The 17093-nt window shown below is 39.0% G+C and overlaps 1 protein-coding gene across 1 annotated transcript in view; it reads left to right on the plus strand.

Annotated features, from left to right (window-relative positions):
• Positions 1 to 549: 549 nt before the first annotated feature.
• The window catches only part of ctnnbip1 (catenin, beta interacting protein 1), a 44056-nt gene continuing 27512 nt past the window's right edge, over positions 550 to 17093 (plus strand). The window contains exon 1 of the mRNA XM_062052225.1: positions 550 to 728. The gene's annotated coding sequence lies outside the window, so the exon portion shown is untranslated. The remainder of the gene's footprint in view (positions 729 to 17093) is intronic.

Here is a 17093-nt window from a genome sequence, read left to right on the forward strand (position 1 = left end):
CCTGGAACTCACCTTAGTTTGTTTACATGTGTAACTTTCTCCGACTTTCTAGGACGTGTTTTATGCCACTTCTTTTTCTGTCTCATTTTGTCCACCAATCCTTTAACGTTGTGCGTGAAGACACAAAGGTGAGTTTTGTTGATGTTATTGACTTGTGTGGAGTGCTAATCAGACATATTTGGTCACTGCATGACTGCAAGCTAATCGATGCTAACATGCTATTTAGGCTAGCTATATGTACATATTGCATCATTATGCCTCATTTGTAGCTATATTTGAGGTCATTTAGCTTCCTTTAAGTCCTCTTAATTCAATTTATATCTCATGACACACTATCTGTATGTAATATGGCTTCTAATTTGTTGCGGCTCCAGACAGATTTGTTTTTGTATTTTTGGTCCAATATGGCTCTTTCAACATTTTGGGTTGCCGACCCCTGATCTAGCCCAATGTGGGTATTTATTTCATATTTGTTTAGGTTGTGTGTTGAGAGGGTATTTATTTATAGCCTTCTGTCCGGCCAAAGGTGGGTGGGGTGCATGTGCCGTGGGCAGGGCTGTCCGCACAGCGCCTCCGGTGGCCGAGAGCGGCATCGCAGAAGCAGCAGGACCGCTGCGACGAGCCACTGTGCGCCGACAGGAGGGATGTGACCCCGGAACAGGACGCCTTCCGACATCAACACTCCATTCAAACACAGCGCACAAGAAAGAAAAGCTGGACCAGGAGGGGTAAGCTCAACTTTTCATTCCTCTCTATCATTACCGACTGGAGGTTGGAAGTCTTTTATGGCTTCCGGTGGTGTTTACGCTCGTCACCCAGCGGCGGCACCTGGACGGTGTTTCGCCCCCCAGAGGAACTTCTTCATTCAAGGCTTTTGTCTCCGGTATGCTAGCGAGCTAGCTCGGCTGCTGGTTAGCATGGGCGACTTTGCTCGGGGTGGCGTGCGTACGTCGTGGTATTCATTTACACGTTTAGCCTCGTCGAAAACACGAACCGTTTGTCCCCGGCTTTGTCCACGCTTGAAAAAAAAAGGTTGAAAATGGTGACGAAAATGGAAGGAATGTTTAGAGCTCGCTAGCGGCAGCGCTGCTACAATTTGAACGTCCTGCCATGCCAGAACCATTCGCTGCAGTTGTCTTTTTAACTCCTTTTAAAGTCCATTTTCCTGCTCTAAATTGCCTTCCCACTCGATACACAAGTTGACATTAACGGGATAACTCACATTATGCCGGTATCTCGTTTAACAGGTAATATACTTTAAGTTGAACTACGTATTGCCCCGAATATAAGACAACCCATGACTTAATACAACACCCTTTTCAGGATGCGTTTAGGATTTTGTAAAAACCACGTTTCAGCAACATTTGGTTGTACAGTAATTACCACTGTTAGTTCAGTTTCAGTTTACTTCGAACATGCATACGATACAATGTAATGCATCACACATTTCCAGTTGTTTCATTACAGCACGTCCGAAAAGGAGTAGGAAGAAGCACAGCTTATTTCATCCTACCCCTTTTCATATAGCAATTTTATCCAATTTTCTTGTTCTCTGTAACAGAACAGTGAACAAATTAGATTTTAGTTTTAGATTTATTGGTCCCCTTGGGGAAATTCATTGTCACTGCCTTACATTTGAACAATAGACATTACACATCACAAAAAGACATCCTACATGACCAACACACATTTACAGGCTTGTCAGACAGGTCGGCCGGGCCTGCTGTTAAGGGCGGATATAGCTGCAGGGATAAGGCTTTTCCTGAGGCGGGCCCTCCGGAATTTGATAGTTCTGTACCTGCGCCCTGATGGTAGTGGGATGATGTACTGGTGTAGTGGGTGGGTGATATCCTGGACTATTGTTTTTGCCAGTCGAGTGATGGACCTGTGGTTTAAGTCTGAAATGTTGGGTGTGGGTAGGCCGATGATTTTAGCTGCTATGTTTGTAATGCGTGTGAGTTTGGTCCGGTTGGTTACAGAAAGCATGGTGAAAAAACATGTGGAACAGTACATAAGGATGGGTTGAACAATGAATATATATATAGAAAATAAATAATATACCATAGTAAGTAGAGATGTCCGATAATATCGGACTGCCGATATTATCAGCCAATAAATGCTTTAAAATGTAATATCGGAAATTATCGGTATCGGTTTCAAAATTATCGGTATTGGTTTCAAAAAGTAAAATGTATTACTTTTTAAAACGCTGTTGTGTACACGGACGTAGGAAGAAGTACAGAGCGCCAATAAACCTTAAAGGCACTGCCTTTGTGTGCCGGCCCAATCACATAATATCTACAGCTTTTCTCACACACAAGTGAATGCAATGCATACTTGGTCAGCAGCCATACAGGTCACACTGAGGGTGACCGTATAAACAACTTTAACACTGTTACAAATATGCGCCACACTGTGAACCCACACCAAACAAGAATGACAAACACATTTCGGGAGAACATCAGCACGGTAACACAACATAAACACAACAGAACAAATACCCAGAACCCCTTGCAGCACTAACTCTTCCGGGACAATATACACCCCCCGTTACCGCCGCACCCCCATCAACCCCGCCCACCTCAACCTCCTCATGCTCTCTCAGGGAGAGCATGTCCCAAATTCCAAGCTGCTGTTTTGAGGCATGTTAAAAAAAAAATAATGCACTTTGTGACTTCAATAATAAATATGGCAGTGCCATGTTGGCATTTTTTTTCCATAACTTGAGTTGATTTATTCTGGAAAACTTTGTTACATTGTTAAATGCATCCAGCTGGGCATCACAATAAAATTAGGCATAATAATGTGTTAATTCCACGACTGTATATATCGGTATCGGTTGATATCGGAATCGGTAATTAAGAGTTGGACAACATCGGATATCGGCAAAAAAGCCATTATCGGACATCTCTAACAGTAAGCAAACAAATATTAAATACATAAATAATCTGTCTCAATAAAAAAAAAGGGGTTCAAGATGTTCATCATAATTCTTGTTCTGTGTACTTTGTGAACACTTGTAGTTTGAACAGTCTCTTAAACTGAATCATATTGGTGCTTTGTTTGATTTCTTTGGTGAATCCGTTCCATAATTTAATTCCACATACAGATATGCTAAAGGTTTTAAGTGTTGTACGAGCATACAAATGTTTTAAATTAGATTTTTCTCTAAGGTTATATTTCTCCTCTTTTGTTGAGAAGAATTGTTGTATATTCTTGGGTAGCAGGTTATAGTTTGCTTTATACAAAATTGTAACTGTTTGCAAATGCACCAAATTGTTGAATTTAAATATTTGTGATTTAATAAATAAAGGGTTTGTACGACTCCGAAAGGGACAAGCGGTAGAAAATGGATGGATGTTCTCTATATCCAACATTATGTATTATTCTAATTGAGCTTTTTTGTAACACAGTTAGTGAATGAAGCACTCATGTGTAGTTGTTTCCCCATATTTCTACACAATAACTCAGATATGGTAACACTAGCGAGCAGTAAAGAATATGAAGTGATTTTTGGTCTAGAACATGTTTAGCTTTATTCATTATTGACGTGTTTCTTGCTACTTTATGTTGTATATTTTTTACATGAGATTTCCAATTCATTTTATCATCAATTATTACACCCAAAATTGTGTTTTCTTATACCCTTTCAATGTCTACTCTGTCTATTTGTAATTGATTGGTTTCGGGTCAGACTGTGGTAAATGAATATTCGCAAAGTAGGAATTCCAAATTAAATATTATCATAGCGAGTGCATGAAAAACAATTTATGGCCTTCTAAATATATGAGGGTCATCTAGACATTAATAACAACACCCACATAGTCATCTTTACACTTGTTTAAATTCAATATAGGGCTCGAAAGGGCAGTTGAATTTGCAATGCACTGTGGGGCCGTAATAGCCATTTTTCCTGACCAAAGCTTTTGTTTCCGTTGCTGTACTGTATGCGCGGTAATGTGAGGGAGAGGAACAAACTGGAATAAAATGAATCGCACAAAATAAAAGGAATCAAGGGTTCATATCGAGTCTGTATCTAGATACTGTATGTACCCTTTCACAAAGGCTTTCTACCACAAAAAAATTAGTAAAATTGGTGGAATTGATCCATACAAGCAAACCAATGACCAAGAGACTTACCGTAAGTAAGCTGCCGCCATTGTCCAATGCAAACTTGGCTATATATCTCATTAGCGGAGTCAGTTTTTATACCGGTTAAAAATTTCAGAATGCAAAGTGTGTTAAGGTTCATCGTCCGTTCAAATTGCGCGTAATCTGCAGCTTTAATTTCTTATGCGTTAGAAATGGAGTGAGGGTGCCAAACCTCATTTCATAAGCATGTTTCTCTGGAAACAAATAAGACCATTATTACTTCTAAACACATTGATCACTGTGCTACTGTTCCGAAAGTAAAGAATCCATCCATCCATTTTCTACCGCTTGTCCCTTTCGGGGTTGCAGGGGGTCGCTGGAGCTTATCTCAGCTGCATTCAGGCGGAAGGTACACATGCTTTTTTCAAAAATACTGTATATTGTTTGCAGCAAGCAGCGAGCTTGACTAACGTTAACAGCCTACTAAATGTTACGTGTGAAACAGAATAAAACATGCTTTGATTTAAACTTACCAGTCTGAAAATGCCCTGAACACACCAATGTGTACCAGGTGATGGCATAGGTGACGTTTCATCGTCTAACAGCGGCTGTCCAAGCTATTCGCTGTCTCTTTATTTGCTCACTAAACCGAGTTCCTTGGCTTTACGTTCACGCTGGAAATGAGGAAAAATCTCACCAAATAGATGTTTTTTTCCTGAACCATCCATCCCTCCATCCATTTTCTACCGCTTATTCCCTTCGGGGTCACGGGGGGCGCTGGAGCCTATCTCAGCTACAATCGGGCGGAAGGCAGGGTACACCCTGGACAAGTCGCCAACTCATCACAGGGCTTTCCTGAACCAATCATAACAATTGTAGAAGTTAATGATGCCGCACATTCGCGCCACGTTTTGAACTACTCAAAGAAAAGAACCTGACTTTAGCACAAAGTCTTGCATTCGGTCGTGTAAATAAGCTATTCAGATGCCCGCAAGACCCACAATTCACTGTGTTTACTACATCACACTTACACGCCCTATAGAAATGCTGCCTGAGGTTGAGCCAGGTACTGAACTGCGGGCTCTGTTTGGTTTTGTCTCATCTCGTGGAAAAATACCACTGTAATGTTGATATTTTCAGTTCATTTAGACATTTTATGCTTGAAAATGCCTAATTTAGGCCCAAAATACGTAGAATGTACTTTAAAAGGCAAACACGAAAAATCTGCGATATATTGAAGCTGCAAAATTTGGAGCGCGATGTGGCATCAATGCATCTGTTTTTTGCTAAGGCCGTGTTAAAGGGATGTAATGCAATGAAATCTTCATATCACGGTTATCGTAGTCCTGGGTAATACAGCCCAGGACTACTTTTTCCCCCCTACTTTAAAGAAACCATTGAATTCAAATGACAGAGATATTTCAAAACACGTTTTTTTATTTTATTTGATCAAAAACTAGTATATTGATATGACATTTTGCATCTTACTCTTAGCAAAATTCTAATTAGTATAATATTGTTATTTTTAAACCAGATATGAATTGTACTTGTTATTGGATACATTTAAAAAAATTTAAATGAGAACTTCCCTTGAAAAGAAATACTTCAGCTTGAATACAATAAGTCTGTTAACAAAAATGTAGGATTGCACATTGCATGCAAATAAACAATAATCTTCAACATTGAGATCAATAAAGTGTAAACTTAAAACATCTGTTTTGAATATCGTACTTCTGTAAATAAAGTGTAATACTATAGATTGTATCCAAATAAATAATGAAGTAAAACATTGAGAGGACTTAAGTTTGTTTCAGTAAGTGGATAAAGTAAACGCAGCCTTTTTCATTCACACATCTTGGCGGTGTGCAGAGCAACCACTTTAGTGTTCAGTCTACGCATTGTTCTTCTGTCTCATCATACATGGTATCATCATGCATACTTTGTGTAAATGATTCCACCATAGTAGGGTGATTTTTAGCCTGTAGAGTGTTTGTTGTTACGATCTTGTTTGCCTCGTAAAGACTTGCATTTCCCACACTCGGCTGGAGGCTTTGGTTTCAAAAGCTGGAATAAGTTTGTGGTGCTGCTGCCTTTTTGAATGAAACTTTGCACCGTTCAGTCACTTGTTCTCCACCTATTGCTGCAAAACCAAAGTACTGACAACACTTTTCTTTTGAGCAAACGTCTTGCTCTCGTTAGCATTAGCTATGTTTTGCTATGTGTGCCGCTAAGGAAGCAAGGGGACGGCGGAAGCTACGGAAACTCCTAAGGGGAAAAATAGTTTTTTGAATTGTTTAAATCGTATGCAACAAAAAACTCAATCATATCGATATATCACCAAGGGCTAGGTTATCTTGACCAAAATTATCACGGTTATCATTATTACCGTGGTATTGTTGAATGTGCTCAAAAAGTACTAATGCACACTGAATCTTTTAAACCAAATTATTTTTAATAACTAAGACAAATTAGACACAGTGTTAGAAAACCCAATTTTTTCTTGTTTTGTGTTTCTTATGCTTCACTGATTGTTTTTGTCGTAATATTTTATCCGTCTTACACTTCAATTTCTCAGCATACGAGACAAGGGGTTTGAAACTACATTGTAGAAGAATAAACATATATTTGTCCATTCACTTTTAAATGTTTGGTTTGCTGCATTAACTTTTCTTACTTTGGAGAAAGCCATGTTCCTCTCTTTCGCTTCCCATTCACTTTTAAAAATGTTTTTATTTTGAGTGACGTAACAATGATAACTTGTAACTATGCCTACAATCTGTCGCTGTGATCACCTTCTACAATGGTCTGCACTGTTATACTGTTTTTTAATTTTATTTAAAAAAAATTCATGTCCTGTCCAGCTACTCAGGCAAATCATATTGTTGATGTAGATGCCCATATCTTCTGTACAGAATTGCTTTATAAAAGAGAAGTGTTGGATACTTCTCCTGTAACCTTATTTGTATTTGACTTTATTAAATTGATGTATTTAATGTTTGTCGCAGCCAGTCCGGAGCAGGAGGGGATATAAAAGAAGAAGAAAAATAATACAAAGGGGGAAATTGTGAGGACAACAGGGGGATAAGACAAAGACGACAACAACAAAACACAATAATTACAGAAAAACATCGGCAAATGTGATATGTACAAATATGATAGCAAAAATTATGTTGTACTGTTAAAAAAAAGTGCTTTCACATGGTACAGATATGGTGCCAAGGTCCATCATGTGGTGATTGCAGGTTAAGACGGTGACAAAAAGTTTTAGGCTATTTAGTAGGGGTGTCAAAAAAAAGATTGATTAAATAAAATGTCTTGTTTTTTTATCTGTCCTGTCCAGGTACTCAGGCAAATCATATTGTTGATAGAGATGCCCATATCTGCTGTACATATTTACTTAAGAAAAGAGAAGTGCTGCCTTATTTGTGTTTGACATTATTAAATGTTTGAGTAGAATTTTATTAAATAAAAGCCAATTTTCTTTTAAGTAATATAGAAATTTATCAGAGCTGTTTGTCTATTTTATGGAAGAAGGTAGTTAATCATAGAACCGGCACCCTATGTTGTTAAAAAATTATTGGTTTAGAATCGAGAATCGCTACCCTCAAAAATCAGTTGAATCGTTGTGTCCAAAGATTCACAGCCTTACTATTTAGCCAAAATGACAGTTTTTTTTATTTAAAATGTAACATATTTGACTGTCATATGAAAAACACAAGGCCCCCTGTTTTCATTTTAGCAAAAGTCGCTATAAAACTGCAAAAGGTCAGGGACGCTTGGCCAAGATAATGCACGCTTTTTTGTAAATGTGCAGTAAAGTGGTGTACTTGTAGTGTACTCCAATTAATGCCTCGTATGTATCCATGCTTTTTCAACCATGAAAGCACCTCAGTTGGTTTTCTTGTTGAAATCTGCTAATGGCACATATCCTTAATGGCTTTTCTATTTTTGGATCATGCCTGCATGGATGCATTGTGCCACCCTGCCTCACAGTGTCCGCTTTCTGCATGTGCGATAGCTGACAGCCATTTATGTATTGTAGCTGGCACTGTTTCAGGAGCATTGGGATAAGCTGCAGCCCCATGGGGGTCAAGTGCTGGCAGATAGCAGGCTTGCGCTACAGGGTGGTTAGAGTTACTGGGGTGGATTTCGTTTGGCTGGATCCGGCTTTTTCTGTTATTTTCTCAACATGCTTAACCCCAGGTTGCTCATCAGTTCCCTATGAGCTGATGAGTGGGCTCCGGATCACCTCACAGCCTCCTGCTTGAATTGGCACAAGCTGTTGACGCCCTGTCAGCATTACCAGGCCGTAGAGGAGCTTCCTGTGGTCTGTCACCGTGGTTCCAAAACTGCATGTGTCATTTTTGTGGCTAAAACACACCCTGTCCAAACGAACAGATGGTTCCATGAGACATTGAATTGTTTCAACCATTCCATTGCACCAAAATTGAGCATTCAAACCTCCATCACCTGGGGAGGGGATACCGGGGGGGCGCATGTGACCTCGAGGAACATGCTTTTTTTTCGTACTAGAATATGACGAATCGTATGTAGCACTTGGCTTAACTGTAACCACGGTGGGAGACGTGGAAAGGCCTGTATGTTGTTTCCTTTCATTTTAATAAACTTACAATGTTATGCAGATGTTGTAACAATTTTATAGACATTATACTATTTACTGTCATGGTGGAGAATGAGGCGGCGCAAAATAATTTTCATCTTTTTAAGGGCAGCGTAACAGAAAATAATTGAGAAGCACTGCTTTACATTAACATTGTTATTGGTAGGCCTGGGCAGATAGTCAATAAATCAATTATTTGAACAATAAATTAAAATTAACTCTTCAACTTGTATTGGTTTTCTTTGTCTTTCACTTTCAAACATGGGTGCAAGAGAGTTCACTCTGTGCATCACTCTGAGGGCCTGAGCACTTTTATTCAATAGCAGAATTTAAGGAACAGAGTGAGCCCTCTTGTCAGTCATCATTAATCTTTGTCTCTGTGGGTGGAGGCGGGACTGCTAGCTTTACACACACAGGATGCCCCGCTAGTCATGACACGCTAGTGGGGACAAAAGGTGATTGCAAAGTAACATTTACCAGGAATATTTCGGCTTTAAACCGAATGAGCTGGATGAGCCCATCAACAAGGACGAACAAGTAAGAATGCAGAATTTTGTTAGAATTTGCTAGCAACTAAAAAGACAACAAAAAAAACCATCCCACCTATTTTTCTTTTTTTTTTAAACTGCACTTCAAGATGTTCAATATCAATTGAAGGGCCATTTTTTTCTAACAGTGATTGAGAGTACATTTTATTTACGGGGTGTGAGTCAGTCATGATGCATGCAGTCACATCCTTCCCAATGCCCAACCCACCATCAAAAATTTTAGGAAGATCGGAGCATGTGGAAGGATGTTATAATCGTTATAAATGTACACCACAAATGGGCGAAACTGGCACCACAGCAGTTATACAGTTGTGTCTTACCCAATGCCAAGACCAAAAATCTCAGGAAGATCGGAGCATGTGGAAGTATATTATGGCTGTTATGATTTTCCACCACAAGAGGGTAATATTGATGTGGATATCAACGTGTAGTTGACGGTATGGCAGTTTTGGGGATTTTTTAAAAAACGGACCGTAGTCAGACCAATGTGGACCACCTTAGCCATGCTAACTTGAGCATAGCTGTGGGAAAGTCATATTTTAAATCAAAATGTTTACATTTAATATATTTTTCTCCTGTTTATTATTTTTGATGTGTCCTAAAAATATAAATAATTACTAATATTGACCGATATGAGATAGGCTGCAGCCACCCCCGCGACCCTGAGGGGGACAAGCGGTAGAAAATGAGTGGATAAATAAAACACATATATATTGTGATACAGTTTTCAATCACATCGCACTGCCCGAGCCTGTTATTGACGTTTGATATTATGCCTTTCTTCATTGCCCTCCAAATTTACGTTGTTTTAAAAAGTACTTCAATTGATTTAGACAAAGTTTAGCGGGCAGACTTTGGTTAAAATGGGAGTTAGTTATAACTTTGTCTCACATTTGTTAGCTAGCTAGCAAGATAACTGGCCAAATATGTTCTTGAGTTGAGATTGCATCCTTCACATCTGACATTCCCCCGCTTTAAATGCTCCTGTATCACAGATGCAGTGTCATAAAAACAAGATCTGCTTTGCAGAATGAGCAAAATATTGTTTTTAACAAGAATAAGAGGTACTGTTTCCACACATTACATATTCTTGCCATTGATGTTGTTCCAGTGGCCGCTCTGACTTGCTTACCTTCAGAATAACCCAAGTGATGATGTTAGGACATACAAGTACAACCCATTAGGACTATTGCTGGCAAATGAATTTATCGGTGACAAATTTTATTGTCGGTCTTTGTCAACAGTGTCTACGAGTGGTTGTACTCCTAATGCTAACAATAATATTGATTATAGTTTGTGGGACAATATATCGTCCAGCCAAATGTGTTATCAGCCCAGGCCTAGCTATAGTTTCTCTTGCACAGAGCTCACATCATGATTCTAAAATAAGAATTTGATGTTCTGCCTTGGCGTTAATGCATTTGAACTTCTGCAACCCAATCCCCAAGGGAGAAACTTTAAGGTTTTCAGCTTCTGTTGCAGTTCCTTTGAGGATCCCAGAGCAAGAAGTAAAGATTTTGGGAGACCCTCAAACAGATTTAACTATGACTGATGACGTACTTTATATTACTCAAAGGTGGCACAATTACAACAAAACAGCATTGATGTACTCCATTTGAAAAAATATGAAAGGAAGGTGGTTTTTCTGTAATGGTAAAATATATATAAGTATCACTCTGGACAAGTCGCCACCTCATCGCAGGGCCTATACAGATTGACAGACAACATTCACACTCACATTCACACACAAGGGCCAATCAACCTATCCCCAGGTGCATGTTTTTGGAGGTGGGAAGAAGCCGGAGTACCCGGAGAGAACCCACGCAGTCACGGGTAGAACATGCAAACTCCACACAGAAAGACCCCGAACTCGGGGATCGAACCCAGGACCTTCATATTGTGAGGCACATCCACCAACCCCTGTCTCACCGTGCTGCCCATGTAATCCTAATAAGCTAAACTAAAAACAGTAAAGTTTCATGATATGATTGTCTACTGTGATGTACTTGTTACGTCCAAGCTTTAAGGACAGTCAGTCACACATTAAGCAAGCTTTGAACCAGATTGGTTCAGTTGACCAGGATTGTTTGAGTTTATGCCTCAAGTGGTGACAACAAGACATGACCTACTTATCAATCACGTTTTCACAATCCAGTTCATCCTCATTGTTTGCCATTACTGTAGCCATTGTTGTAGGCACGGTCCATGCGAGGAGGCGCCTTTATACAAGGGCAGCTCGCGGGCATCCAGTAAGCGAAAGCAACTGGCTCACGCTGCCCTGAGTCAGTTGGCACAGTTATTACCTCTGCCAAGCACAAAGTTTGAGACAGGAGTTTGTTATTCGTTGTCTGTAGAGCCGCACCGAACAACAATTTCTTTAATAGAATAATCTATTGATTTTTTTTCCCGATTAATCTGTACAATTATTTTCTTTATTTTGTGCAGCGATACAAATTTTACGAAATAATTCCCCCAAAGATACACCAACAATTTTCTTATATCTACAAACTTTAAAATGCATGTTCTTTGTTGTTGTGCTTATTACTGCCACCTACAAGACTGGAGGGATATACTACCACTAATGATGACTGTTGAAATTAGGCTGTTTCTTGCTCTCTTTTTACCCTTTTACAACTGTTGGAGGTAGGATTTGACCACTTTCTTGCATTATTGTGACATAGGTCAGTGCACTACTGAGTGCTATTGTTTTTTTCCTGTATCATAATACAATCTACATTATCAGCAAATAGTAGAGATTATGGGCGCCAATATTTGGCATTTTGAAGTATATCGGTATTGATCTTAATTTCTTTTACAACTACAACAGAACCACATCAGCAGATACAATATATCCACATACAGTATGATACCTCTTCCGTTTTGTTTGTTTTGCTACGGCAACCATCAAGCCTCCGTCCGCAGCGATTGCAGTGTGGGCTCATTAAAGGAGCGAGGCGAGTTTCATGTTCCGTGATTCAATCACATATCAATGCGACATACATGAATGATATTAAGATGGCAGAAAAGATATCCCTGCCAAAAATCCCAACTTCAGAGGAGACTTTTACAAGTAAAGAAGAAGAGGCAGCATTCTTATGCTTAATATCCCGGAAGAAATGCCTGCCAGCTTGACAAATGTGTCATGTATAAACTAAGCGAAGGAGGTTTGCATTGATTTTGTTTAAACGTTTGCAATATTTTAGGGTTCCTTACAAGAAAACCTTACAATTTATTGAACCCATAAACCGCTATAAAATTTAGTAGCTGGTGAGTTATTGTGATGTAGAGAAATACCATATTTTTACAGATTTTCCCAGAAGATTTCCCCATATTTTGAAATGCAAATGTTGATGTTCTTCTGACATGCGTAGAAAATTACAGGGGATTTTAGGTGAAATGACCTGAAATAGCCTGATGATGTTTGGCGCTAAATTAACCACAATATTGGTGCCGCATTAAACATTTTGTTGCTTCTGGTCAGATGATTCCTCAAAAATAATGTTAAAAAACAACTTAAAGCCTTGTCCAGCTGTTTACTTACAAACACTATACATGTTTAAATAACTTTTACTGCAAATAAATATCGGCTCCAAATATTGATTATCGCCCCCCTTGATTACTATAATCTGTATCGGCCCTGAAAAAAGCATATTGGTTGATCTTTAGCAAATAGAAGCTGTCTTATCAGTTTGGGTTTCTGATCAATTGAGAAACCTGAGCGGTGCAAATAAAAAAAAAAATGGGAAGCTAAAAGTTTACTTAACAAAACAAACAACAACCCATTTAGACATCATTATAATACAACAAACAAATGAATGTATGTGAATCTCTGCTATGACTCGGCTGAGTAAATTATGCACTGTAGTGTGTTTTTTTTTTACTTTCTCTAGGTGGTTGGCAGAATGTATTCTTTAAATACATTTTATACACGCAGTCACGTAGCTGCTGTCCAGAACAGTGCCAGGTTGTTGGCAGGTCAGTTTGCGCCCGATGCACCATGCTTGCAGCCCTCATGTTTCTCAAACATGTGCCTTAGTTACTGGGTCAACACAGTAGGGAATTCAAGTTATCGCTACGTCTGGACTTTGAGGGATCAAGAAGAGTTCAAACCTTTACTGACCTTATGATTCAACTCCACTTACTGAAATTTTGGGAGGAGATTTTTTTTTTTACTCATTTGAAGGATTTGTTAAACTGCCCAGTGTTGTTAATCATTTAGACTGCTGATTCAGCCAAATAACTAGCAGCACAAATGGACTGCCATACGTCAGTGGGTTGGGAAGTTTGTGCAGGCTCTGTGGCTGCCCTTCATGACCCTCTGCAAATATCACATTGCATACGGTAATCTACTGGAAGTAGATTCAAATTGCACCACCTGGCCGATGTAGAGTGTTTATGTTTATTTTCTGGATTTGTAAATCTCAGACCTTGAATGCTATGGAATGAATGAATAGACATGTTTAAAATATAATTTTTGGAACATTTTTGAGACATCTTAACATCTTTTTCATATGGCCAATAGCGAATCAGTTTAATTTTTCGAATATTAAAAACCTGATTCAGACATCTGGCATTTACTTGTGTCACCCAGAATATTAGGTCATACAATTATGGACTGTATGTTGGAATATTAATTTGTTATTATACATTTGGGGCGGCAGCTGGAAATAGTTGTAAGGATTGATTTCCTTAATTACCTATTAGGGATTGTATTGATTGCCAGTCTCCAAAATGGACTTCACTAGATGTGTCACCAGTTGCTTTTTAAAACAAATACTATCAGGAGGTTTCCTATTTCTCTGTAAATATAGCTACATGGTAGTTAAGTTGGCAACACTAATCCTTCTTCGATCTTGTTTTTTTGGCAGACCAACGCGTATAAGGTGTTTTAAAAAGTGGAGTTACAATGCACACCAACATCTGCTGTATAAAGTTGTATCGACAAGACAAGTTACATTTACACACATCCATCCATCCATTTTCTACCGCGTATTCCCTTCGGGGTCGCGGGGGGTGCTGGAGCCTATCTCAGCTACAATCGGGCGGAAGGCGGGGTACACCCTGGACAAGTCGCCACCTCATCGCAGGGCCAACACACAGACAGACAGACAACATTCACACTCACATTCACACACTAGGGCCAATTTAGTGTTGCCAATTAACCTATCCCCAGGTGCATGTCTTTGGACACAGCCCCATTATTACACACAGCCCCATTATAATGTGTTAATGAGTGGAAGAGGACAGATTCTTAAAAAATCTATTTATGGCAGTCCAAATTTATTTGTGGCGGCCTTCTAGTGCTATTACTTGAGGTGGAGGAAATAGATGCATCGCAATTCGGACATTGACTATTATAAATTTGATTAGTACACGTCAATAATCGACAATCGATTTATTTATTTTAAATAAAGTAATGCAGACAGTTTGCAAATTTTGGCTGACAGCAGCGAGCCACCTCACTAAGAGATCGGACCAGCTTGTTTATTATGGGGCACTTTGCACAGATTTCCATTAATTTAATAAATGTGGGAATTCATTTAACTATTTGTTATTACAAATGCACTGTTTTTTAAAATTGCAAGTGATAAACGCTTATTTAATGACGAAAACAAATGTAAAACTGCATCAATATACATAAATTAAAGATACATTAATAATCGATTTTTAATTGAATCCTAGCTCCTGAATCGTAACCGTAATTGAATTGTGAGCTGGTCAAAGATTCCCACCTCTAGCTACTACCATGCATGGATTGTTCTGACATTTTTGTTGAGCTTTTGTCAGCGCAGCTATAACTAAGTCTGAGCCCTGATGCCCAGTGGGACTCGGGACCAACATCACAACAGTTGACAACGCAGAAAAGAGAAAGATGGAAGGAGCGCAGACGGGATTAGACCAAAATCAGCATTCAGGAAAGCCTTTGATTACGTTTGGAATATTAGCTGCATGTGTCTGAGCCCAGCTCAGCATCCCTCGAGGGATTAGCGTGGATCCAGCCCACCTTACATCAGACGCACACAAAAGAGCTTGATGGCGTCTTTATTGTTGTCCTTGAAATTCTATGAAATATGCTAACAAGGGGGCAGCACGGTGGTAGAGGGGTTAGTGCGTCTGCCTCACAATACGAAGGTCCTGAGTAGTCCTGAGTTCAATCCCGGGCTCAGGATCTTTCTGTGCGGAGTTTGTATGTCCTCCCCAAAGACATGCACCTGGGGATAGGTTGATTGGCAACACTAAATTGGCCCTAGTGTGTGAATGTAAGTGTGAATGTTGTCTGTCTATCTGTGTTGGCCCTGTGATGAGGTGGCGATTTGTCCAGGGTGTACCCCGCCTTTCGCCCGATTGTAGCTGAGATAGGCTCCAGCGCCCCCCGCGACCCCGAAGGGAATAAGCGGTAGAAAATCTATTTATTTTTCTCTGTTGAGTGACCGACATGTTCACCAATCAGAATTGTTAAGCCTGGCATACTTTGCCTTTTGGCAGATTAACAGTGTTTAAGGAAACATCAAGTTTGTGTGCGCTGCAGTGGAGGCAGCCAGTATGTACGCTAATAAGAAATACCACTTTGCTCCTTGGAAAAAGCAATTAAAATTTTAATGATGACTAGGCCTGGGCCCATAAATGACAATGAAGTCGAAATACTTTGCCGGCATCGATGAATTGCTATATCCGTGTGTGTTTGTTTTCTTAGTCTCCTGCTTCGAGCAGGGAGAAAAAGGCCTCACTCTCTGCATCGCTCTCAGCTCCTGAGTGTGTTTTTTTAACAGTAGAATGAACTGAACAGAGTGGTGAACCCTGTTTTTAGTCATTCACAATCTTTGTCTCGGTGGGCGGAGATCATGGCCGCTCACTTACACACGTAGGAAGAACTTGGAGAGCCTCGCTCCTCGTGACTCAGTAGTTCTGCAAAGTAGTAAAAATTAAGATGAAAAAATATGATTACAAAGCCAAATGTCCCGTTGTGGGAATATTTCAGCTTCAACTTGGATGGCCAATATGAGCCCATCAACACGGACGAGCGAGCGTGAATGCTGTGATTATGTGATGAAAACCAAAAGAAGACAACCCAACGTAATTTTTCCCATTCCGAAAAAATGCACTTTAATATGTTTTTAGAGGTACATTTTTGGTACAGAGATGAGTCCATTTTTTTTGTTTATGTATTTAGGATAACAAAGTTATTTACCTTCCAATTACAGTACAATGGTAAGACATATTACAGTAATGAGGAATATAAGTTTTTGTTTTTAAATCGTTATTTACATTATTAATATATATTATTATGAACACTGTATAGTTCTTATTGGTTATTTATTCAATTTAAGAGCGAGGTGTAGACAAAAGCGCTGAGTCTGTCTGCATGAAGCCAAATATTTTTAAAAGTAAATGATTGCATATTGTTTTAATGTGTAGCAGCTCGGAACAAAAATATGCTGATTGACAGTCTATAAGTAACATGTTTTCTTTCACCAATTTTTTTCCGCAGTTTTATGCATTGATATGTATAAAATATAAAAATCGCAAATCGAATTACAATCGCAATTTTGGAGAGAACAATCGCAATGACATTTTTTCACTAAATCATGCAGCCCTAAAATATTTTGATTCACTTTTGCCGCTTCACTTTTATTTTAGATTATTTGTAGTTTAAGAACTTCACTTCTAGTTAAAACCTAACTAAAAAATGTTTTGTATATTTTTAAAGGGATTGCTTCAAGTGTAATAACTTCACAGACTCATAGTATCCAGAAATTCTCCCAATAAATATTTTTTTTGTTCGATTTATTTTGAAAGTAAGGTAAGAGAAAACAATCATGTTTTTTTTAAAC

The sequence above is a fragment of the Entelurus aequoreus genome, linkage group LG07 (genome assembly GCF_033978785.1).
Source record: "Entelurus aequoreus isolate RoL-2023_Sb linkage group LG07, RoL_Eaeq_v1.1, whole genome shotgun sequence".
In the NCBI taxonomy this organism is placed as follows: Eukaryota; Metazoa; Chordata; class Actinopteri; order Syngnathiformes; family Syngnathidae; genus Entelurus; species Entelurus aequoreus.